This window comes from Pongo pygmaeus, chromosome 2 (genome assembly GCF_028885625.2).
Source record: "Pongo pygmaeus isolate AG05252 chromosome 2, NHGRI_mPonPyg2-v2.0_pri, whole genome shotgun sequence".
Lineage (NCBI taxonomy): Eukaryota > Metazoa > Chordata > Mammalia > Primates > Hominidae > Pongo > Pongo pygmaeus.
The window spans coordinates 111,370,734-111,397,206 of NC_085930.1; the positions used below are offsets into that span (position 1 = coordinate 111,370,734).

At 43.5% G+C, this 26,473-nt stretch overlaps 1 pseudogene; it reads right to left on the reverse strand.

The window, feature by feature from the left end:
• Window positions 1-26,473, reverse strand: part of LOC129032895 (sal-like protein 4) — a 48,457-nt pseudogene that overhangs the window by 19,049 nt on the left and 2,935 nt on the right.

Consider the following 26,473-nt stretch of genomic DNA (forward strand, 5'->3'; position numbering starts at 1 on the left):
ATCCTGTGGCTAGGACTGAGAGGGTGGGGAGGAGGGGAATTATAGGTCCATCCAAACCATATGGACTGGTTTTCCCGAAGTAAAGAAGAGTTCTGTTGGCAGAACAAGGACAGAAAAGCATTCTGGGAAGCTGTCACAGTCCACCAAAAAGAGGAACAGAAAGAGCTGGCACCCCTAATCAGAAAGGCTGTTGTCTGAAGAAAAAACCCCTCTTCCACTTCCTGCCACCTGGAGGGTCACAGAGCTTTTCTCTCTTGTGAACCTCCATAGTTCTCATTCATCTGGGGGAAAAAGATTCAGCTTTGGTGGAAAGGTGAATGCCCTGCCTCTGCTTCTGCTATCTTGCTTCTGCAGCAGGAGGAAAGGCCATGGGCCTGCCCTCCCCATTCACAGGAAAATCACAATGCCAGCTTTTAATCTATTCAGAGTGGAGAGAAACTCGACCTTCACAGAGAGGGAAACCACTGTGAGGGTGAGGGAAGTACTGATGAATAAAATATCACCATTCTTACCTTGACCTGTGAGACTTAGATATATGATAACAGATATTCATGACAGAGTGGTGGAACCTATTATATAATCACCTTCTGTGATAAGTTTCAGGTTTGGTCTCTCTGAAAGTCCACAACTTGAGATTCTTTCTCCTCCTTCCTTACTTAGCACTATTCTACCCGAGAGAAAGAAGAAGACATGCTAGACCTGCTTTTGAGTCACAGGGACACTAGCTAAAATTCCCCGTGACTCAAAAACAGGTCTAGCTTATGCTAGGGTCTTTCCTTTACCATTGAACCTCACACCACCCTGGTCTCCAGTCTGCCATTTTACTGTGTGGCCTTTGGCAAGTATTCTGATCTCGCCATGTCTGTTCTCTCAAGGTCAATGGAAATAATGAGACCTACTTTTGCAGGAAGACACACCAGAAAAAGTTTCTGTAATTCTTTTCTTTCCTGAAAACCTGACACAGTTGTTGGAACCTCATTTTTAACAGACCGCATCAGTATTATGAAACATGTACTATATACCAATGAAAGTTAATATCCACAACTCCTAAAACATTAATTAATACACATTCTACATCTCTGTGCTATGCTAAGAATTGTGTTTTTATCAAATGCTTTTCTCAAGTCCCTGCACAATTGCATCCCATTTCTCCTGACTCTGATGCACGGCCAGCCTCCTTCCTCATTAGTATCACTGTGTTAGTCCATTCTCACATTGCTATAAATACCTGAGACTGGGTAATTTATAAAGAAAAGAAGTTTAATTGGCTCATGGTTCTGCAGGCTGTACAGGAAGCATAGGGGCTTCCAGGGAAGCCTCAGGAAACTTTCAATCATGGCGGAAGGTGAAGGAAAAACAGGCATGTCTTACATGGCTGGAGCAGGAGGAAGAGAGAGAGCAAGTAGGTATTATATACTTTTAAATAACCAGATCTCATGAGAACTCTAGCACAAGAACAGCACTGGGAGATGATGCTAAACCATTAGAGACCTCCCCTAATCCAATCACCTCCCATCAGGCCCCACCTCCAACCCTGGGAATTACAATTTGGAATGAGATTTGAATGGGAACACAGATCCAAAACTTATCAACTACTGAGGCAATAATGGGAGAAAAGAGGAAAAAAGAACAGTGTGTGTGTGTGTGTGTGTGTCCTCACCCACATACACGCACACACAATAATCTGGTGATGTAGACACCATGATTATTATTTGACCTGTGCATTCTTTGTCATGAAGAAAGTATTTTGGCACATTCCCCATCTGGGTTCCACTCCCATCAGGACCCTTCATGGGAGCCCAGTGACTCCGTAGTGTCAGGGGGCATTCAACCAGTTCTAACCTCATACCTAAAGGAGAAGACATGTCTTCTGCAAAATTATTCTACTCAAAGAAGAGCAGAAAAGAAGGAAACCCTGCACCTTGATGTCATTCCCTCTGCCCTGTTTTAGATCCTGACTGCCAAGTAGAGAAATACACAGTTTAGGCTTGCTTGGAACAGGATGTGAGAACACAGATTTAAAGACCACTTCAGGAATTCATTTTTGAGTGACTCATGGGAAACTGGGCGTTAAGTGCTTTTTGGGGGGCTGGGATGTGGCTGATACAGTCAGTCATGAAAGCACCACTTGGTGTCCCTGTGCCTCTATGGAAAAAGGGAGAAGCCAGCTGCATGTCTTTTGTAGGTTGGACAGGTAGATGGTGTTACTTGTTCATCATCCTTTATTGTCCTTGCCAAGGCTCTCTTGTTGGCCATGTATACACCCTTGCTCCACTGGTTTTGGGTTTGATCTGTGACTTGGAATGTGAGTAGAGGTACCATATGTCCATTCAACCAAAGGCGTTAAATGTACTTGCATGGTTTGGTTTGCTTTCTTGTGCTCCTGCCATCTGTCATCAGAACAGCATTCCCCAGGAAGCTACCTCCCATCCACGCTGGGTCCCAAAATAAGTGACATGGAGAAAATTAAACTCAATCCACAGCCTGAAGCGGTGTCTGGAGGTCCTTCCCATCACATGTCTTCCCATCCTTCAACCACCTCCTGCTGTCTCCTGGCCTGGGCCATGTGGACACAGCCGTAGCATTGCATGGCAAGACGCTCCTCAAGAGGATGAATTCCAATCTCAATCGACCCCTTCATGACCACCCCACTGATGTTTCTCACCTCCCTTGAGTCACCCTAATGTGACCTTTCTCCCTTCCTCTCAGAAGATGACACACCGTGTGCTGTACTAGAAAGACGAAAGCTTTTCTACCTGGTTTAGGTTTCACCAAAAGCAGACCCTCAAACAAGAATTTGGGTGAGGAGGTTTATTTGTGAGGTGATCCCAGGAGAAAGATTTGAGGAAAAGGGGAAAGTAAGACAGGTAAAGGAGACAAGCCAACAAACAGTGCTATGGTTTAAATGTGTTCCCTCCAAAATTCAGGTGTTGCCAGTGACATGACAGTGTTAAGAGGCAGTGCCTTTAAGAGGTGATTAGGCTGTGAGGGCCCCTTCCTCATGAATGGGATTAGAGGTTTTTATAAAGGAGCTTGATGGTGGGAGTTCTTCCTGCTTTCCCTCTTCTGCCTTCTGCCATCTAAGGACACAGCAAGAAGGCCCTAATCAGATGTTGGTGTCTTGATCTTGGACTGTAAGAAATAAATTTCTGGGTTTTTGTAAATAAATGACTCAGTCCCAGGTATTCTGTCATAGCAGCACCAAACGGACTAAGACAGATGGCATTAGTGAACTGGGCAACTGGGGCTCAATCCATTGCATACCCTCTGAGGAACTATGTAAAATGTGCCTCCAATTTTCCCTCCAAAAAAGACCAGGGACACAATCTCATCACCTATTGATTGAGGATTGGGAGTGGTAACTCCCTTGTACTTCTGGGATGTGCCTGCACCTGGCTAAGTAATCTTCTGCCTCTGATGTGAAAGCCTGAGGTTTTGTGTGGAAGCCGGTCACAGCAGGGAACTGTCCTCCACCGCAGTGCTGAAACTAGACAGGCCAAGGGGATCCTGTTTCAAATGCTCTATTTGTGTGCTAACCATGTCCCTGTGTCTCTGGCCAAGTGGCAAAAACAGGTCTAGAGTGAGATGTAAGAGGCAGAGACAGAGACAGACAAACTGCTGGTGGTATTCAATCCTGGTTCCAGGCATTCCTCTTTGTCACGGAACACTCCTAACTTTCCCTTGGTTTGGAGGAGGATCTGCCAGGTTCCAGCAAGAAACAGAGGGTAGTCTCAAAGGATTTCAGTGAAGAAGGTTAATTATCCTCTTGTCCTACTATTATTCCTATAGGTTGGACATAGCAAGGACAAAAGTTTGAAGAAAAGTTATGTGAGAACAACTTGAAGTGATGAAAGTCCTAGAAAGATTGCCAGATTTAATTTTACTGGTGGATTCCAACTTTGGTTATTTGAGTTCAGATGGTCGCTGAGTTTGAGAAGTCCTCTGTTCCCCTCCAGTCCATTTGGCCCTAGAATCATAATAATTTCTTCCCCCTGGTTGCCATACAAGGGTATGTAAGATGATTCTACTGCCCTGGGTTTAGGCAGAGAGAGATGTCTTGTCATCCTTTTCTTGGATTTAAATGATTGGGTTCCCAGACCACTAATAAATCTTTGGGCAGTTAGCCTGATGTGGGCTAGGGAAGGGATGAGTGGCTTGATATTTTCCCAGAGATCCTCATCAGGATCAGGGGCCTAGCTAGGTGCACAATTCTAAATTGGCATTTATTTTTCCTCAGTACCTTAAGGACATTAATCTGTTGTTTCCTGAAATTTATTAATATTTTTACTGTTAAGAAACTGATTGTCAAGCTCATTATAGTTATTTTGCATGATTTTTATTTTCTTTCTTTGAAATTTTTTCTAATTCCTTCATCCTTAATGTTCTGCAGTTTTCATCAAATGTGTCTACATATGGATTTATTTTTATCCTACATGATTTTTAGTACATACTATGAATTCAAGGACTTATGTCTTTCTTTAATTCTAGAAAGTTCTAAGCATTTTCTTAGAATATTAATTTTCTGCATTTTTCTAACTCACTTCTTGGACTCCTTTTACTTATTTATTTATTTTTCAGAGACAGAGTCTCGCTCTGTCACTCAGGATGGAGTTCAGTGGTGTGATAGCACACACTGCAGCCTCGAACTCCTGGGCTCAAGGAATCCCCTTGCCTCAGCTTCCTGAGTAAGTACGTAGGTGCACCATCATGCCTAGCTATTTTTTCCTCCTTTTTGTGGAGACGGAGTCTTGCTATGTTTCCCAGGCTGGTCTCGAACTCCTGGCATCAAGAAATCATCCCACTTTTGCCTTCCAAAGTGCCAGAATTACAAGCAGGAGCCTCTGTGCCTGGCCTGGAACTCCTTTTAGATGTTTGCTAAAGACTGTCAAACTACACTGTTTTTGTGTGTGTGTTTTATCCTTCCCTCTTTCTGTGCTACATTCTGGATTCACCGTTTAGGACTAATTTTCCAATTGCTTAGTATAAAATTAGAGTTTGTCTTGTCTATCGGACTTTTATTTCAGTGACCTTATTTTTCAATTTCTAAGATTTCTATTTGGTTCTTAGCATATTTACCTGGTCTCACGTCTGTTTGTTTTTGTTCAGTAATTTCTCATTCTACAGCTATTTATTCATCCCTTGAGAATTCTTAGCGTATGTAGTTTTCAGATTGCTCTGTAGCTGTTGACTCTCGAACAACACAGGTTTGAACTGCTCAGGTCCACTTATTTTCTTCTGCCTCCACCACTCCTGATGCAGCAAGACCAACCCCTCTTCTTACTTCTCCTTCTCAGCCTATTCAAAGTGAAGATGACAAGGATGAAGACATTTATGATGATCCAATTCCACTTAATGAATAGTAAATATATTTTCTCTTCTTTATAATTTTTTAATAGCATTTTTCTTTCTCCAGCTTATTTTATTGTAAGAATATAGTATATAATACATATGATATACAAAACATGTGTTTACCAACTGTCGATGTTATTGATAAGGCTTCCAGTCAACATTGGCTATTAGCAGGTAGGTTTTTGGAGAGCCAGAAGTTATATGTGGATTTTTGACTGCATGGCGGGAGCGGGGAGGCGGGTGGTCAGTGTACCTGACCCCATGATGTTCAAGGGTCAACTGTATTTTGATTTTATCTGGTATGAATTCATCTCTTGATTGTTGATTTTATTGCTGTTCTTCTTAGAATTTGATTTTCCTCGGGTGTTTTCAAATTTATTTTTTAGCCTATCTTGAAGTGATGTCCCTCTTCTCTCTCTTTTCTCCCTCTCTCACCCTACCCCTCAAGTACATTACTTCCTACTAACTGGTTTGCTGCTGCCTTTGCTCATCCTCCCAGGACATCCAGCCACCTTGTGATGATATTAGAGATTCTGCATATCCATTTACCCCGGCTTAGTCCAGGTCCTGGCTGAAAAGTTCTGTCTGCTTCCTCTGCCCACCCTGGGAAGGTAGATTAAGTAAGACATAATTCCTGGAATTGATGGGGGATGATTTTCCTTCCCCACCTTGTTTCTCAGGCAAGGAAACCCCAGACCAGCTTGTGGCTTGCATGGGTGACCGTGGATCTGGAGCCTTGCCTCGTATGGAGCAATTTTAGCTTGCACTTCCTTGAGTAATGGGAAGTGTTGCTGTTGCCTATCTCTGCACCTGGGGGCCTGATGCCTGTACCTGTAGCCCCAGCTCACCACCATATGTATCTGTTATGTTTCCAGTCCATGTATCTATAGATTTTGGTTGTAATAGTAGCTATATCTTCCTAATTTACATGTTTTACATTTTACCTATCACCCTTTGGAAGTGATTAGAAAGGCAGCACTGACTAGATGAACGTTAAGACAAAGTTTTAAGAAAATGGCACCTCCACACCTACCTGCATGGTTTATTTCATTTATTCGCATTGGAAAATCCCTGCTTTAACTGAGAAATACTGTAGCACGGTTGTTTTTTCATTACATTAATATTTCTGCCTGGCTCAACAGTCAGTAACTTTATTAAGATGTGATAAAGCAGGCTAAAATTATTTTATTAACCCCCAAAGCCAGAATAGAGTCTCAGATAGCATCTTCAAATCAAGAACAGCATAAACAATGTGACCAACTTTAATTTCAAGGAGCATCCTGGCCACCCAAGGTTATAAGGAAGTCAGTAAAAATTGAAACATTCACCCAGAAACACACACGCGCACACACACACACACACACACACATTTTCCTGACAGCTGGGAAAAAGAGAAGCATTTGGACCTACATTTTAAATAAGTCCCCCTCAAAATTGAAGCTGATATTAAATGTTTTTAATTTAAAAGCAATTGAAGGAATAAAGCCATTTTTTGATTGTGGAGTTTTTCTTCTTTTCTCTCTCTTATTTATTTCCCCCACCCCCACCACACACATGCCTAATCACTGTCTCACATTTTTCCTGCTTGGAGGAAAATGAGAGGTTGAACAAATTCCAAAACCCTGGTAAATGTCCCATAGGCATGTGGCCATTGCTACCTAAGTTACCTTAGTTATCTAAGTCAACTGTTTGTCAAAGTATGGTCTAAGCCCACATGTCAGACATGGGAGTCCTTCTGAAGGCCACAAAAAAGAGAGGGTGTTGCACTGGAATCCTGAGATGAACCCTAGAAAGGTTGAAATAATTTAAAAAATAATACTTAGTCTGTGTCAGGCACTCAGAGAGGCACTTTACATTTATCTCATTTAATTCTCACAATAGCTCCAAAACGAAGACACTGTTGTTCTTGTCCTCATTTTACTGATGACAAAATGAAGGCTCTGAAAGGATAAGTAATTTTCACAGCTAAGGAGAAGGATCAGCATTTGATCCCAGGCAGTCTGGATCCAGAGTCTGTGCTCTTAACCACCACAGGGCACTACCCTAGTAACCTGAGTAACCCAGAGCTATTTTTTTCGGTGTTGTTGTTGTTGTTGTTGTTGTGTTTCTTGGGGACTTTTTTGTTTGTTCATTTGGTTGTTTTTTGTTTTTTGTTGTTTTTGTTTTTTGTTTTGTTTTGTTTTTTTGAGACAGGATCTCACTATGTCATCCAGGCTCCAATGCAGTGGCTCAATCTTATCTTACTGCAGCCTTGAACTCCAGGGCTCAGGCAATCCCCCCACCTCAGCCTCCCAAATAGCTGGGACTACAGGTGTGTGCCACCATGTCCAGCTAATTTTTACATTTTTTTGTACATACGGGGTCTCCCTATGTTGCTCCGAATGCTCAGAAACTCCTGAGCTCAAGTAGTCTGCCCACCTCAGCCTCCTGAAGTGCCAGAATTACAAATGTGAACCACCACACCCAGCCTTTTTTTTTTTTTTTTAAATAGAGACAATGTCTCATTATGTTGCCCGGGCTGGTCTCAAACTCCTGGCCTCAAATGGTCCTCTTGCTTTAGCCTCCCAAAGCGGTAGACCTCCCAAAGTTCTGGGATTATAGGCATGAGCCATTGTGCCTGGCCATTTTTTTAGTTTTATTCTTTCAATTTCTGGTCTACTGATCTATTCACTCGTTCTGTCCATCTTTTCTTAACATTTTAGGCATATTTTTAATAACTTAAAATTTTTATCTTCTTACCCTTCTATTCTCTCATTTGGTCAATCCTTTTTTTTTAAATCCTCGAACATACTTGTAATAATAACTTCAAAATCCATTGCTAATTTCAACACCTAGGTTATTTCAGAGTATCTATTTAGTGCTTTTTCTATTGATTATGGTTCCTGTTTTCCTGCTTCACATGTCTGATAATTTTTTATTATATGATGGACATTGTAAATGATACCTTGTACAAAGTCTGAACTATGTTGTCTTCCCTTAAAAAACAACAACAAAAAAATGCTAAGTTTTTTCTGACTGGTGGTTAAATGACTGGTAGATTCTCCTGATGCAGTCAGAATTTGGTAGGTTTTGTTAGGGCCAATCTATTTTGAGTTTTGTCCATAGTCCTAGAAATGTGGCCTTCCATCCAGAATGTGGTCCTTACTCCTAAATTATGGCTTTTCTGACATCTCAACTAAATGCCTGAGGTGCTCGGCAAGGTCTCTGAACACTGACTGTGGGAACTCAAACATTTCCCAGGACTTCACTACTTCTGTGATCTTGACTTAGTTCTCTGCATTCCAGCACAGCCTTGCTCTGCACATGGACAGCCCAGAATGCTCTCCCTTGTGCACTCTCTCCTTTTAGCACCCTTCTCTACTAAATCCAAACACCCTAAATGTCATTCTCTGCCTTCTCCACCCAGCAAGACCCCTGTGTTCCACTGGGGCTCAACTTTCCTGCTCCAGTCTGGAAAGGGCCTCCAGGACCAGGGCAAATGTGGATTTCTCTTCTTTCAAGAATCAGAGACTTGCATTGTCTGCTGTATTGTGCTGAAAACATTTGCCTCATAGGTTTTGTCTAGTTGTAGAATTGTTTACAGGAGGGACCAAAGAACAAAGGAAGTATGAGAGTTTTGTGGGGGCAGGGGAGCCTGTTATGTGTACAATTGCTAAATGTATTTTCTAGGTGATGACAGCATTTGCTGCTAATGAATAGTTATGTGTCATTTTCAATGTACTATATTTCATGGACTCTAAGACTCAATTGATTATAAGATATACCATTATTTTAAAAACACTAAAGGGGCTGGGCACCGTGGTTCATGCCTGTAATCCCAGCAATTTGGGAGGCTGAGGTGGGCAGATCAGTTGAGGTCAGGAGTTTGAGACCAGCCTGGCCAACATGGTGAAACCCTATCTGTACTAAAAATTAGCCGGGCAAGGTCGCATCTGCCTGTAGTCCCACCTATTCGGGAGGCTGAGGTGGGAGAATCACTTGAACCTGGGAGGCTGAGGTTGCAGTGAGACAAGATCGCACCACTGCACTCCAGCCTGGGTGACAGAGTGAAACTCCATCTCAATAAATAAATAAATAAATAAATAAGCAAACAAATAAATTAAAACACTACAAGAAAAAATGCTGCTGTTAAACATAATTCCTTGATAATCATCCTGCATAATGCATAAATCAGTCACACCTACCTCTTGTTGCCTTGAAGTTTCTTTTATCTAATGCAAGGAATTTGGCATTTATTCTGCCTATAGGTACATGGCTTGATGTGTACTGAACAATTCTTTTGCAAGTATCTCAATACAAAACGCAGCACAGCTTCATCTACTTGTGGGTGATGTGGTTTGGATGTTTTGTTCCCTCCAAATCTCATGTTGAAATGTGACCTCCGGTGTTGGCGGTGGGCCTAGCAGGAAATATTTGGGTCATGGGGGCCAATCTTTCATGAATGGTTTGGTGCAGTTCTCCCAGTAATAAGTGAGTTCTCCCTCTATGAGTTAAAATGAAATTGGATTGTTGGAAAGAGCCTGGCACCTCCTTCCTCTCTGTCTTGCTCCCTGTCTTGCTATGTGACACACTGGCTCTCCTTTGCTTTCCAATATGACTGGAACCTTCCTAAGGCCCTCAGCAGAAGCAGATGACAACTATGCTTCATGTGCAGCCTGCAAAACCGTAAGCCAAATAAATCTCCTTTCTTTATAAATTACCCAGTGTATTAGTCTGTTTTCACATTGCTGATAAAGACGTATCCAAGACTGGGCAACTTGGAAAGAAAAAGAGGTTTAATGGGCTCACAGTTCCACGTGGCTACAGAGGCCTCACAATCATGGTGGAAGGCAAAAGGCATGTCTTACATGGCAGCAGGCAAGAGAGAAAAATGAGAGTCAAGTGAAAGAGGAAACCCCTTACAAAAACATCAGATATCATGAGACGTATTCACTTATATGAGAACAGTATGGGGGAAAACACCCCCATGATTCAATGATCCCCCACCAGGTCTCTCCTACAACACATGGGAATTATGGGAGCTACAATTCAAGATGAGATTTGGATGGGGACACAGCCAAACCATATCACTCAGTCTCAGGTATTTCTTTATAGCAACACAAATGGACTAACACAGTGGGTATCTGCTTTTTATGAAGTATATAAAGCATTTGGTTATTGCTTTCTGATAAAATATGGAATTGCAGTCATTTCTCCAATAATGAACGTTTACTTCACTAACAATATCTCTAGGTTTTACTGCAATTTCTGTGCCTTTCTAGGCCACAGCAACCTTGCATTTCAATGCCAGATTGTAGTGTAACCTTTCTGAAGGCATTTCAAATAGCATTTAAAGTTAAGACACATTGGCCAGTGCAATGGCTCACACCTGTAATCCCAGAACTTTGGGAGGCTGAGGTGGGCGGATCACCAAGACCAGCCTGGGAAACATGATGAAACCTCGTCTCTACTAAAAATACAAAAAATTAGCCAGGCGCACAACTGTGGTCCCAGCTACTCAGAGGCTGAGGCAGGCAAATCACTTGAACCTGGAGGCAGAGGTTGCAGTGAGCCCAGATTTTGCCACTGCACTTCAGCCTGTGTGACAGAGAGAGACTCTGTCTCAAAAAAAAAAAAAGAGTTAACACACATAATACCAATAAACCATGCTGACGAACTGATGTCAGTATGAATGACCAAGATAACACTCAGGTGAAGTGATATCAGTACAAACAAGCAAGGCCAAGTTTGTGTATCTCCAGGCCATGACAATGACAGACCATCTAGTTCCAGTGATCGTAAGATGCCATAGATTGTGAGACATATACTGATTTCAGTAATCTTACAATGTGAAAAAAAAATCTATGACTTAGAATTGACAAAACATGGTAAACATAGTTTTTATATATATGTACTTTATGTTACATGTATTTATATGACATAAAGCCATATCCAAAGGAAATAATGTACTCACAAAAAGGCCTTCTAATTTCTGTTCCCATTTTGACAACTTCAAGTACCCTTCAAAATTGCATCACCATGGACCTGCTAGTTGGCCTAGTTTTGTAAACTGGACTACAATTTAAGCACACTTCTCATAAAATGAAAATAATTGCAGTGTGGCCATTCTGAAGGGCATTCCTTGCACTCACCACACACACCCAGCTGGGAAAGTGTAAATCATCCTGAATGTATGTCCTTTGCTGTAAGGACTGACTTTAGCTAAGGGTTGCTTTCTCAAACTGAGTGGTTGCTGTAAATGTCCCTGCCCTAAGATGAGGGGCAAAGATGCTTCTCTTGGACTTGTAGTCTCTTTTGGAAGCAAGACCAAGGCATTTCCCAGCTCTAGACTGGTTCCTATGGGCGAGACACTGCAGATGACCACAATACCACACCTTCTCTCCAATCTTCAACCCTGGAAACATACATGAATGATCCAGTCCTCTTAAAACTGGCTTTAACTGCATTTAACTTTTCTAAAATTGGGAACTGTCTAGGCAAGGTGAAAGTTTATTTCCTTGAGCCAACCATAAAAGTGGTTTTTGACTTTTCAAGTTTCCAGAAAATTTGTTCAAAAGACTCAGGATATCCCAACAAGCAAAATGCAAGCTTTAATTTTCAATGATTATGGTAATAGTTGGTATATATGATGTATGGTTACATGTTGGAACTTCATATGCATGATCTACCCCTGACAGCTACCGAGAAAAGTAGGTGTCATCATAATGCTCATTTTGCAGATGAAAAACAGGATCAGAAAGACAGAATAACACAGGCAAGGCCACACAGCCAATAGGGACAAAGCATGTGTTTAAACTTTAGCTAATCTGACACGAAAGCCCATGCACTTATGACTAAAAGAATGTTCTCCCCCAATGCACATGCTTCCTCATCCAAATCCCTTTCAAGTGTAACCTGCCATTTCAAAAAAAATACTTTTCCAGCTTGAACCCAGGAATTTGAGACCAGCCCAAGCAACATGATAAAACCGTGTCTCTCTAAAAAAAACACAAAAATTAGCCAAGCACGGTGACACACACCTGTGGTGCCAGCTACTCAGGAGGCTGCAGCAGGAGGATCGCTTGAGCCTGGGAGGTTAAAGCTTCAGTTAGTCATGAAAGCACCACTGCACTCCAGCCTGGGTGACAAACAAGACTCTGCCTCAAAAAGCAAAAACTAAAACTAAAACTTTTCCACCCAAAGGACTGTCTGAGAAGGTGAGAAATAAATGCTAAGCTCATACCTCGAAGTGCAGAGTGAACTAACAACTGGCTGCAAGTGTCCTATCCTAGACAAGTTGGGGGAAGCTCAGCTGGTACCCCATTTTTCAAGTGCAGCAGGCTTGGTCCTTACCTGATTTCTCATCCTCAGCATCATAAACAGTCCATGAGTTCCTAGCTTTCCAGAACTCACTCAATCCCTTAAACTAATTTTTGCCTGAAGAAGGGATATGAGAATATGTTCTCAGGTGTTCTTGGCCATATTTGGCCAAGTGCAAAAGGCAAATTGGAAAATTTAGCTAACAGTGAGTAACAAGAAGGAGAAGCTCCAAGGCTGAAAATTAGGGAGCGGCTCCAGGGCTAAAAATTAAGGCTCCAGGGAAAGGCTCCAGGGCTGAAAATTTAGCTAACAGTGAGTAGGGAGAGGGTGAGGCACCTGGTCCCAGAAATATTCTTCCTTAGATGCACTTACTCGGGCTTGGCCCCAAATCTCAGGCCCAGAGAAAGGACAGATGCAGGCAGGGAAACTGTGTAGTCAGGAGAATGCAGAGGTCACTACCAGAAAACGTTCCTGAACAGGTTCACGTTGGGGTGATTAGTAATGCAGCAATAGATATTTAAATAAAAGAAGAAAGGGAGGGAGGGAGGGAGGGAGGAAAGGAGAAAGAAGGATGGATTTAGGAGACTACAATAAGAGCCTAGGTAAGAGACAATGAGGACCTGAACTATACGAATTGAGAGGAAAGGTAAGCTCACCTCTGATTTGATCCAGAAAGCTGAGAGCCTCCAAGCCTTGACAGATACTCAAATAGTCCAGCAGTCAGAATTTCCATTGTCAAAGCCTTCAAAATTGAACAAAAAAATCATCAGGCATTTTGGAAGCTGCCCCAGAAAAGCGTCTATTTGTATATTTTCCCTGAAAGGAAAAGCATGTTTTCATTTACAGAGGTGATCAGGTGCTAGCCGCACAGACTTCGTTGACCTCATTGACAAGTCCTTCGAAGGAGTGTTTTTGAGAGGTAGCTGTCCTTAGACACAGATGAAAATGTGAGTGAGGGGAGAATGTGTTACAAAGCCTGTGGCACCTGGCGTCCCTCCTTCCCTTTCCTAAATGTATCCACTCTTTTTTGTTTTTCCATAACAATTCAGCAATTCATTTCTTTTCTTTTTTTTCCTTTTTTTTTTTTTTTTTTGAGAAGGACTCTCGCTCTGTCGCCCAGGCTGGAGTGCAGTGGCAAGATCTCAACCCACTGCAACTTCTGCCTCCCAAGTTCTCCTGCGATTCTCCTGCCTCAGCCTCCCGAGTAGCTGGGATTACAGGTGTTCACCACCATGCCCAGCTACTTTTTGTATATTTAGTAGATACAGGGTTTTGCCATGTTGGCCAGGCTGGTTTAGAACTCTGACCTCAGGTGATCTGCCTGCCTCGGCCTCCCAAAGTCCTGGGATTGCAAGCGTGAACCACCACACCTGGCTGGCAATTCGTTTCTTTTTCTTTTTTTTTTTTGTATAAATTTATGGCGTACAAGTGTAATTTTGTTACATGCATAGATTGTGTAGTGGTAAAGTCAGGGCTTTTAGGGTATCCATCACCCAAATAACATACATTGTACCCCTTAAGTAATCTCATTATTCTCCCCCCTCCCATCCCCTTATGCTTCCAAGCAATTCATTTATTTTACATGGGCAAAATCTCTCTTCCCCAAAAAAAGTAATAATCATAAGCCTAGTTTTCCCAGAACAGTCCTGCTGCTTGACATCAAGACAACTGCTTAGAAATAAAAGCCTGTGAAGTATCTCTCTCTCAGCACTCAAATAATTACAAGCAGCCTCTCCATTTGGAAACCTGTAGGGGGTTGGGACGTCCTTTACAGCATCTGTAGGGAGAGGAAGAAATTGGCAATATGCCCTGGGGTTTCCATTCCCTTCTAGCAGAGAGAAGCTTTGAAGGTTTCACTCAATTATGCTTTCTCTAATGCTGGGCATGTATATGTGTTTGTGTGTGGGCGTGTGTGTGTGTAGGGGGGGTGTGTGTACACTAAACATTACCCACCACACAACTACAAAAAATGATAAGGCATATTTGCACATCTCAGTGGTGGGGAGATCTCAAAAAGAGCGGGCTAGGAGCCAGCCCATCTGGAATTGCTAAACTAAAGCCCACCCCTCCCCCATCCCCACTCCATGAGGGGGAAGGGAGATGAGGGTCCGGTATCCTGACGTCTGATCACCTGCTGTAGTGGGCACTGTGTTCTGCTTAGAGGCCCTGGGATCCCTTTGCTGCTTCTGTCCTTCCCTCTTAACTAATTTCCCATGGCTTCCACTTGTGACTCAGTGTGTAGGGCTGTGCTCAGGCTATGAGAATCTCTCTGCCTGAACCTACAGAGAACCAGAAGTACCTCAAGTCAAGCCCTTAGCCGATGACTGACAAGTTCAGGAGTAGGAGAGTCCAGCCCCATCGCCTCAAGCTCCTGCAGACTCCCCTGCAGCATCAGACTGGGACTTTGGCCAGATGCGACTTTATCAGAGACCACACCCCTCCTTGGCATCCTGTGCCTGTCCCCAGGTAGGCTTCTAGGGAGCCCAGCCTAAGGTGTTCCAGTAGCCAGTTAAAAAGCAGATCCTGGCCCTACCTCCAGAGATTCTGATGCAGTAGGCTCTGCCTGTTTAACAAGCAATCTCAATGATTCTGAAATAAAGGATCAGTGGATCCACATTGAGAATGATTTGTCCTGTTAACTAAAAAATCCCATGGTCTTCATAAATTGGGAAAGGAGAGCTTTATTTCTTATAAAGGATTATGCCCTGAAAGATGGTCATTTTGACAAGCTAGGAAGCATAGCCTCTGGTAAAAGTCCAGAAGCAGGCGCTTGGAAGAAGGACGGGTTGGGCAGGAGCTTCATGCTGAATAGGTTGGCTCAACATACATATTTATCAGTTTAAAGAAGAAGCTATGAATATTCATTGAGGGGATCCAGATGCAAGCATTGGGGTGGAAAATTAACATTTAAATATATTACAATTAGGCCTTATATATCAAAAGGTTTTTTTCAGGACACAAAGTTACTCAAGTGTGCAGCCACTGTGTCCAGCCAGAACCAGTCCATGGTCAGTGGTCTTCTTATCAGGAGAAAGTTACTGAAATCAGCCTCTTGTCCCATCAAGGCTGGTGGAACAGGGGGTCAGTTAGTCAGCATCTGGCAGTGAATGAGCTGTAAATTGTTTCACCATTGCTTATGTCAAGGTCAGTGCTTCTTTAGCTGCTAGGGAAAAGGAAAAACCTTGTGGCAGTTAAAACATAGTTTATTCTTTAAGTGTAAGGGCAGGGAGTGACTTAACCCTTACCTGGAATGGCCTCAGATCCTGTTTATAACTTTGTGTCCTACTGCTATAAAGAGTCTGTTCTGTCAGCCTTATGGTTATTTTAACATTAATGTTGTTAAGTTGCATCTAACCACAATAGGGAGGAGACATAATGAGGCGTGTCTGACTTCCCATCCCATCATGACTAGGAACTCAGTTTTTAGGGTTTCTCTGGGGCCCTCTTGGCCAACAGGGGGTCCATTCAGTCAGGTGGGGGACTTAGGATTTTATTTTTAGTTTACAATCCAAAGCAAGTGACTCTGTATTAATCCATTCTCATGCTGCTATAAAGATACTACCAGAGACTGGGTAATTTATAAACAAAGGAGGTTTATTTGACTCACAGTTCCACATGGCTGGGGAGGCCTCAGGAAACTTACAATCATGGCAGAAGGTGAGAAGCAAGAACATTCTTCACATGGAGGCAGGAGAAAGAAGTGAGAATGCAGGAAAAAAAAGCTGCCACTTTTAAAACCATCAGATCTTGTGAGGATTCACCCGCTATCATGAGAACAGCATGGGGGAAACTGCCCCCATGATCCAATCACCTCCCTCCCTTGACAGGTGGGGATTACAATTCGAGATGAAATTTGGGTGGGGACACAGAGCCAAACCATATCATTCCACTCCTTCCTCTTCCCAAATCTCATGTCTTTTCACATTTCAAAACCAATCATGCCTTCCCAACAGTCCCTCAAAATCTTAATTCATTCCAGCAGTAACCCAAAAGTTCAAGTCCAAAGTCTCATCTGAGACAAGGCAAGTCCCTTCTACCTAGGGGTCTGTAAAATCAAAAGCAAGTTAGTTACTTCCTAGATACAATGGGGGTACAGGAATTGGATAAATGCTCCCATTCCAAATGGGAGAAATTGGCCAAAACAAAGGGGCTACAGGCCCCATGCAAGTCCAAATTCCAGCAGGGCAGTCATTAAATCTTAAAGCTCTAAAATAATCTCTTTTGACTCCCTGTCTCACATCTGGGGCACACTGATGAAAGGGGTGGACTCCCATGGTCTTGGGCAGCTCCACTCCTGTGGCTTTGCAGGGTACAACCCCTGCCCCAGCTGCTTTCATGGGCTGGTGTTGAGTGTCTGCAGCTTCTCCAGGTACACAGTGCAAGCTGTCAGTGGAACTACCATTCTGGGAGCTGGAGGACAGTGGCCCTTTTCCCACAGCTCCACTAAGCAGTACCCCAATGGGGACTCAGTGTGGGGGCTCCAACCTCACATTCTCTTCCACACTACCCTAGCACAGGTTCTCCATGAGGGCTCCACTCCTGCAGCAAACTTCTGCCTGGACATCCAGGCATTTCCATACATCCTCTGAGATCTAGGCAAAGGTTCCCAAACCTCAATTCTTGACTTCTGCGCATCCCCAGGCCCAACACCACATGGAAGCTGCCAAGGCTTGGGGCTTGCACCCTCGGAATTCATGGCCTGAGCTGTACCTTAGCCCCCTTTAACACCAGCTTGAGCTGGAACAGCAGCAGCTGGGATGCAGGGTGCTATGTCCTGAGGCTGCACAGAGCAGCAGGGCCCTAAGTCTAGCCCACGAGACCATTTTTCCCTCCTAAGCTTCCAGGCCTGTGATAGGAGGGGCTGCCACCAAGATCTCTGACATGGCCTGGAGACATTTTCCCCATTGTCTTGGCTGTTAACATTTGCCTCCTCATTACATATGCAAATTTCTGCAACCAGATTGAATTTCTGCCGAGAAAAATGGGTTTTTCTTTTCTATTGCATCATCAGGCTGCAAACTTTCCAAACTTTTATGCTCTGCTTCTGTTTTAAACATAAGTTACCATTTCAAAACATCTCTTTGTGAACACATAAATCTGAATGCTTTCAGAATAATCCAGGTCACATCTTGAATGCTTTGCTCCTTAGAAATTTATTCCACCAGATATCCTAAATCATCTCTCTCAAGTTCAAAGTTTCACAGATCTCTAGGGCAGTGGCAAAATGCCACTAGTCTCTTTGCTAAAGCATAGCATGAGTGACTTTTACTCCAGTTTCCAATAAGTTCCTCATCTCCATTTGAGACCACCTCAGCCTGGACTTCATTGTTCACATCACTATCAGCATTTTGGTCAAAACCATTCAACAAGTCTCTAGGAAGTTCCAAACTTTCCCACATCTTCCTGTCTTCTTCTAAGCCCTCCATACTGTTCCAACCTCTGCCTGTTACCCAGTTCTGAAGCTGTGTCCACATTTTTGAGTATCTTTATAGCAGTACTCCACTCCTGGCACCAATTTACTGTATTAGTCCATTCTGACACTGCTATAGAGACACCACCTGAGACTAGGTAATTTATGAACAAAGGAGGTTTAATTGACTTACAGTTCTACATGGCTGGGGAGGCCTCGGGAAACTTACAATCATGGCAGAAGACAAAAGAGAAGCAAGGGTCTTCTTCACATGGTGGCAAGAGACAGAAGTGAGAATACAGGAAAAAATTGCCACTTTTAAAACCAGATCATGTGAGGATTCACTCACTATCACAAGAACAAAATGGAGGACACAGCCCCCATGATCCAATCACCTCCGTCCTTCAACAGGTGGGGATTACAGGTCCCTCCCTCGACATGTGGGGATTACAATTTGAGATGAGATTTTGGTGGGGACACGGAGCCAAACCATATTTTAGGGGCCCCTAAAGAAAGGATGAGGATCTGGATGTTGGGGTAAGGCCACCCCTGAGGGAACATTAGGGGCCATGAAACATTCAGCAAATGGTTTATCAACTTGCATAAAAGCAATCTTCTCAACGTGCAAAGATAAGTCTTAGTGTTCACATCCACACATCAGTCCCTGGCCCCTGGCCGAAGTAAAATCTCCAAAACCAAACACCTGCCCCGTTTATCAAGGATCCTAGGACTGTGTAAGTCTCTTAGCCACGTGGCCAGCAGGAGATTCATTGCCTGTGGACAGGGGTAATACACGTGAAGAATATTTTAAACTCTGGAACATGACTCAAGTTGATGGAAGCTGAAAGTTCAACCATTGTAGTTTGCATTTTCCCAGAAGTAGATGCTGAGCAAAAGCTTTGAGGGCCAGTGATTTATTTGGGAGGTGATCCCAGGAAAATGAGGAAGTGAGACAGGGCAGAGAATTTCCTCCAATAAAGGGCACATTTCTGCACGTGCTACCACCAAGGGCCACTGGAGCTACCACCAAGGGCCACTGGGGAACTCGGGAGCCAGCATAGAATATGGCTTGTGATCTTCTGGAAGGGTGGGAGAGCTGAGTTAACTGTCCACAAGTTCCCATTAGTTACTGTTTGAGGGCTGCTCCCAGGGGGCAATAATCCTCCAACACTTGAAACCTGGCTCCCGCCTCCAGAAAGAACACTGGAGCAAAGAGTCACAGGGGCAGGGAGCTGGAAGTCAGGCCAACCTCGGAGAATAGATGTGGGCAGGGCACCCAGCGTCTGATAAAGCATCTATGTTAATATTTGCAGGCCTGCTGTGTAAAGGCAAGCTCTTCCCAATCACACTGCCTATGGTATGGTCCTTTTTAAAGCAAGAAAGAAAATAGTTACGAGCAGAAGAAAAAGAAACATAACACATCCGTGAAACCAGCAGCATCTTCTCTAAACCAACCCTGTAGGGCCATCTGTGTCTTCTCAAGGAAAACAGATTGCTTTGTAAGTTCCAGGGCTTTGGCTGATAACAAACCCTGCTCCTGGCTTCTGATTTTCTCGGCTGTGTGCACAGTACATGCGTATGCCTTTAGCAGCCTGGCACGTCTCGCAGCAATTAGGGCTGCCAAGAAATAGCTGCACTTTCTCTCCTGCTCTCTGCATCCATAATTTATCTTTAAAATTAGCATCTCATTATACAAGGGGTCGTCCACAAGGAGCCCAGAATAAACCTACTGCAACTTTATCGTTTTAGTGGACTTGAGGTTTAGTGTTGTTTTCCCTCCGCTTTTACCTCAAGAAGCCACTGTTCTCATAAAAGAGAGTGAGTGATAGCACTCCGGAGACTTGGGATGGACTTACATAACCGAGACAGTCCCAAGATGCCTGTCACCTCTATACCACCCTCCCATGGGCTGTTTATTCCTCAATGTCTTATTCAGAGACCAGCCTTTTTGTTCTAAGAACTGAAAGTGTAAAATGACCGAAAATGCAAATTTTCTTGATCCTAAGGCCTCATCTCACATGGCTATAGTTTAGCCCCTTCAGACCTCACCATGTTCTAGGGAGTGATTCCTATCCACCTCATTTGACAGTTGTACAAATGCAGGGTCACAAAACCACAGTTACTTGCTCTAAGTTACACAGAGAGTGGACGGGAGACCTAGGACTCAAATCTAGTATCATTTTCACTATGAAATTCCCAGGGTCAGAGAGGAAAGAGAACAGTGTCTGGCATGGAAAAAAGAACACATTTCTTGAGCATTTCTCCAGGGCAAAATATTTGTATGTCTTGGTGCACATGTTTCCCCAAAACCAAGAACAAAAGAGTTACACTTGTGTGTTTTTGCAGTTTCAGAATGTAATAGGGTCTTTCCTGAGGTTTGTGCTTAGGGGCTGTGGGAGACACTGTTGATGCTGCACCCCAGGGCCCCTCCGCCCACACTGGTTCACCTGCAGCTGCAAAAGACTGTTCCAAGACAGGCTTCTGTCTTCCCACACTGAGTAGCAGCACCTTTCTCCTCTGCCTGTCTTAGCACTAGCAGGCCCCTCCCAACCCTGCCTGCTGGAGTAACCCTCAAACAATAGGAGATAGGGGCCTGGATAAATGCTCCAGTGGGACAATTCTAGGGCATTCATCTTCTCAATGGAGCCCTGGCAGGACTGAGCCCAAGTTGTCACCAGCAGTCACCTGCTTGTTAACTCACAAGTTATTGACTTTTCTCGCTTTCCTGTCTCACTTTCCACCTCCTCAGTTCAGCTCTCTGGGGTGCTCTCCCAAATATACCACCTGCATCTAGGTCTTCATCTAAGGGTCTGGTTTTCTTGTGGGGTTGTGGGGAGGTATGAAAAGCAAGACAGAGACCCAAAATATAAACCAAGATTCTTGTTTGAAGACTGAGTCTCTTTCCTCTCAACTTCAAGCTCCAGCAACTTACATAAGAAATGCAATCTGGCAGATAAAAATCACATTCTCACTCCTCTTCAAGTTCTCATTAGACCCTGCACCCAGCACTCAGAAGCCCTTCATTCATCTGGAGGCCCGTCTGTCACCAGCCATCTCTGGGGATGTTGAGGAAGATGGTAAACAATCTCCTTCCTTTGCTCATCATTCTGGATGCTAGGAAAATATGTTCACAGACCCCTCATTTCCAAGCTGCCAACTTTTAGCATTTCATTTCATTGCACATGTTGGAGGTTCATGCTATTCCTTAAGGAATGGATGTTTTAAAAATCCAAATAGAACTTTCACTTTCATGGTAAAATTCTTGCCATCCAAACACCATTTCTCTTCAGCATGAGATTTTTTTCTCTTTTTTTTTGTGGTGACTTTCTCCACCAACCTGCCCTTTGGGCACTGCTTACCATTATCCTTATGCAAAGTAGCCCCAGACTTGCTTTTTCTAAAACTCTGGACCTCCAGGGACCTCCAGGGAACTTCCCACACTGGCACTGTCCACCTCCCTGCTGAAATCTGGGACCTTGCTTTCTACCCTTGGATCTTAGGTTTGTCTAGGAGAAGCCAAGCACAGGTTGATTGGTGTGGTCTGGCCTAATGGTCAATAGTTAGCACAGTGAGGGGGAAGAAGAGATGTGTTCAGTGATCTTTGTACACCACTTCTCTGTCTTGGTGACCATGTTCTGGCCCCGTTCCCCTAGACCCCCACACTGCATCCCATTTTGCTGGAGCGCCTGCCTTCAATCCCTGATCCAAACTTTTGCTCTTCTACTTTCCCTATGTTGAGTTATCATGGCAGGAAACAGGTGGAGTGTGATGTCCATATTTTTAAGATCTGGATTCCTAGCGCCATCTGACTCCACAACCCCTTTTGACAACAGATATTTCACACTCTTCCTTTATCATCCTAAAATGACATTTATAGTGGTTATAATATACCTACTAACAAAGGCTGTCTCCTTGACCAAACTCTAGCCAGGTTCCTCTGAGACCTTTCTCAACTAGGCCCCAACCTTGGCCTATAAAGACTTGAGCAAGCACTAACATAGTTCCTAACAGCTCAAGGCCACATTCTTAGGATAACTCTACCTTCCGTCCCTCTTAAAGTGCCTCCTTGAGAAAACTCAAGGTCGCTAAAAGAATTTACTGTAAGAGCCTGACTTTGAAAAGTACCAGTTTACAAGCCCAGATGGGTTTCAAATGGACCATTGCACCCCCCACCATCATCTGTGTCCCACTTTTTGTAATTTTTCACTTTCCTGACTCTACTGAAATCCTGCTTAACCTCCTTCCTATTCCCTCTTCTCCCTTTAAAACATCCAGTCACCTCTCTACAAATTCAAATTGCATTCAGTTCACGCTTGACTCTTTTCCCTATTGCAATAAAATATCACTGATTAAAACCTGTCCTTATCACTTTAACTACTGTCCAGTTTTGTTTATCTTTGATGCTATACCCATGATATTTTAAAAAATCAATATAATGCCCAAATATAATATAAATATTGATATGGTTTGGCTCTGTGTCCCCACTCAAATCTCATCTTGAATTGTAACTCCCATAATTCCCACATGTCCAGGGAGGAACCCAGTGGGAAGTGATTGAATTATGGGGGTGGCTCTTTCCTGCACTGTTCTTGTAACAGCGAATGAGTCTCACGATATTTGGTTGTTTTAAAAAACAGGAGTTTGCCTGCGCAAGCTCTCTCTTTGCCTGCTGCCATTCATGTAAGATGTGACTTGCTCCTCCTTGCCTTCTGCCATGATTGTGGGGCTTCCCCAGCCACTTGGAACTGTAAATCCGATTAAACCTCTTTCTTTTGTAAATTTCCCAGTCTCGGGTATGTCTTTATAAGCAGTGTGAAAATGGACTAATACAAATATAAAATACATTCTATAATAAAAGGGCTGAGAAAAAAAAGATAAAGATGCTCTCTTTGACAATTGGGAACAACTGCCACAGAGAGCAACTTGGCAATATTCACCAACATGTTAAATGTACATATGCTTTAACTCAGCAGTTCCACTTCCAGGAACTCATCCCATAGGTAAACTTGTGCATGTGCAGAATGATGTGTATTCAAGAAGCATTGGTTATAATTGGAAAATATTGGAAGCTACTTAAATTTCTATGAATAGGGCCCTGGCTAGATGAATTCAGGTACACCCATACAATGGAATAGTTTACAGATATTGAGGTAGAATTATGCTAACAGTATAAACTGACCTAACTCAAATACATATTGTAAGTGAAAAAAGCAAAATAGAGAAGATTTTGTATTATACGCTTCCATTTGGAGACTGTGTGTGTGTATGCGTGTGTGTGTGTGTGTGTGTGTGTATTTCTTTGATACTTGTTGATTTGCTTGTATGTGCATTGACTTTATCTGGAAGAATTTACTAAACGCTGAAGCACTCCTTGCCTCTGCATGGTGGAGGAAGAAGGGTGAGGGAAAAAATTGATTTTCACTATATACCCCTTTGCACCTTTTAAGTTTTGAATTATAGGCACTTAATACTTATTCAAACCATTTTATTTTAAATTTTAAAACTATGAGCCTTTTCTGATAAGGTTGTCCTGGAAGAGCTGTGTCCCAAAGCCTTAGTTCAAAGGAGGGCCCATGGCCACCATGCAGGCACCAGGCAGGTTGGTAAGGTAGGAGATGCCTCTGCTGGGGGCTGAGACCATTCCAGAGGACACAGACTTGCCCTGTTCTGTGAGGGGACCTCAGCTTCAGAGAGAAGCTGGATCAGCAGGACCACAAAGACTCCCAGACTGCCCTTCAAGTACTTCAAGTCTCACTGTTTGCTAACACTTCCCAAGGAGAGCCATGGAGGCCCCTTCTAAACCTTCCTCCAAAGAAAGTGAACTAGACAACAGGCCCGAGGACACTGGTGGCTGGTTTCCCTGGCAACTACGGTTCCTCTTTTGGCTTTTCAATATTAGTTTGAAAAGCAAGAGAAAGCTTCTTCTGCAGAGAGCTCAATCAGCTAGGAGCTGACCTCTCATTCCTGTCATCCATTCACGAGGTGATCTCCCATTTCTGGTGGCTTTTCTAATCCCAGCTAAATGAAACGGTGCTAAGAACAATTCCTGTGGCTAATTGGGAGTCCACAATCCAACCAAGGGTCAGCAAATGGCTTTTCATTCATAGCTATCCATCTTGTAAGTCCAGTCAACTAAACTGATGAAACTAACAGCCGAATTTGGTGAACATTTATTGGTCACTTAGCATGTGTCCAGCACAATTCTTGCATTTGGGTGAATAAATCACAGTTCCTGCTTTCCTGCATGTCAGATGGCAGATGAGATGTTCATACAGATGAAGAGTTCATTCAACAAATATTCATTGAGCAGCTATGTCCCAAGCCCTATTGTAGGAAATTAAGATACAATATGGTAAGTGCTAACATTGAGTACATGCGAAGTGTTAGGAGAGTGTAGTGGCTCCATGGCTGCCCCACTCATATTCCCTCGGGCCTCACTATCATGGTGCTTGCAGGCCCAGCTTCCGGTCGCCAGCATCTGCAGCTCTTCCCTGAAGGCTTCCATGGGGGGCTGGACCATCAGTGGGCCAGAAGTGCTAAGGAATGAATGCCCCAGGAGCTGCCCTTAGCCAGTGACTGAGTGGAGTTGATGTATAGACATGCACGCAGCTTCGCACCCTAGGGTGAGATGGCTCTGAGGCCCATGTTCTGCTCTGGCCCCTAGAGTGCCCCAGGAGGTTAACCACCACCCATAGCTTCACTTGCCCATGATCTCTGTGCTTCTTCTCTTGGTCTTCTCACCCACAGCCCTCTTCACTCCCTTGGGTGGTGTTGGAATTCATGAACCTTGAACAAGAGGGTCCTCAAGGTCCACTCCAGATTTAGGATTCCTTTATTCCACCAACCTTATAGAAATGCCAGTGAACAAATAAAATGTTGATTTACAGGGATGTTTTACTCTGTTATGGGCCGAATGTTTGTGTCTCCCCAAATTCATATGTTGAAACTGTTAACCAAAAAGTCAGTGACTGAGGCAAGTGTCTAAATCCCAGTACAGGTTTATTGAGCCAAAGTGTGAGGATGCACCTGGGAAAAACACAAGCCACAGAAGTATCTGCAGCCTGTCCTTTCCAGGAAACTCAGTATTTAAAGGGAAAGAGCAAGCAGGAGAAAAGAAGGGAAGGGTGTAGGCAGTGAGGCAAACAGCTATCTACTTGTGAGGCTCTGATTCATGCTCAAAGAATCTACACTCTACATAAGATACGGTAAACATCTGAAAAGAGGGAGTATGGGAAAAAGTTGATGATACAGCCATCTCAGGGCAGGCAGAAGAGTGATTGATCTTATCTTGTCCTTGTGTATTAGTCCACTTTCACCCTACTGATAAAGACATACCCAAGACTGGGTAATTTATACAGGAAAAAGGGTTTAATGCACTTAGACTGGGTAATTTATACAGGAAAAAGGGTTTAATGCACTTATGCATGGCTGGGGAGGCCTCACAATCATGGCAGAAGGCAAGGAGGAGCAAGTCACATCTTACGTGGATGGCAGCAAACAAAGAGAGAGCTTGTGCAGGGAAAGTCCACCTTATAAAACCATCAGATCTCATGAGACTTATTCACAATCACAAGAACAGCATGAGAAAGACCTGCCCCCATAATTCAATTACCCCCCACTGGGTCCCTCCAACAACATGTGGGAATTCCAGATGAGATTTGGATGGGGACACAGCCAAGCCATTTCATTTGTACCTGGGAAGATAAGCTTATAAACGACATTGTCAGGATGAAATTGAACAGAGCTCAGTTTTAGGAGTTAAACTTGGCTTACAGACCTAAAGTTACAATTGGTGTGTGCTTGTTTTACAGGGAGATATGTGTCTTGAATGATTTAGAGATCTGCAAGGAATTTCCTTGTGAGCAGTTTGTGAGGGTGACCATCCAGAGAGGTGGAAGGCCGTTCATCCTCGTGGGAACCTGGCTTATGTATAAAGCTATGAAAACACAGGGTTGTGTCTGCTCTTTAAGCCACCCAGTCTGTGGTATTTCGTTATAGCATCCTGAGTTGACAGTGACACAATCACTATTAATGTCCCTTTTATGTTCCCTCACCTGTAGCTATTCCCACCTCAGCCATCTGCTTCTCTGTAGCTGTTTGTTTCAGGAAAAAGAAAGGCAGTGTTGCATGGCTCAGTCTCTAGGCTTAACTCTCCACTTGACATAATCTTGAGATTATGGCGATCTTGAGATTTCCGAGATTTGATTTTCTCGTACAAAGCCCTAACCCCCAATGTGATGGTATTAGGAGGTGGGGACTTTGGAAGGTGATGGTGATTAGGTTTAGATGAGGTCAGATGGGGGAGGACCCTCATGACAGGATTAATGTCTTTATAAGAAGAGACACCAGAGAGCTAGCACTCTTGCTCTCTCTCTCTCTCTCTCTCCCCACCCCCCAACCTCCCTCTCTCTGCCA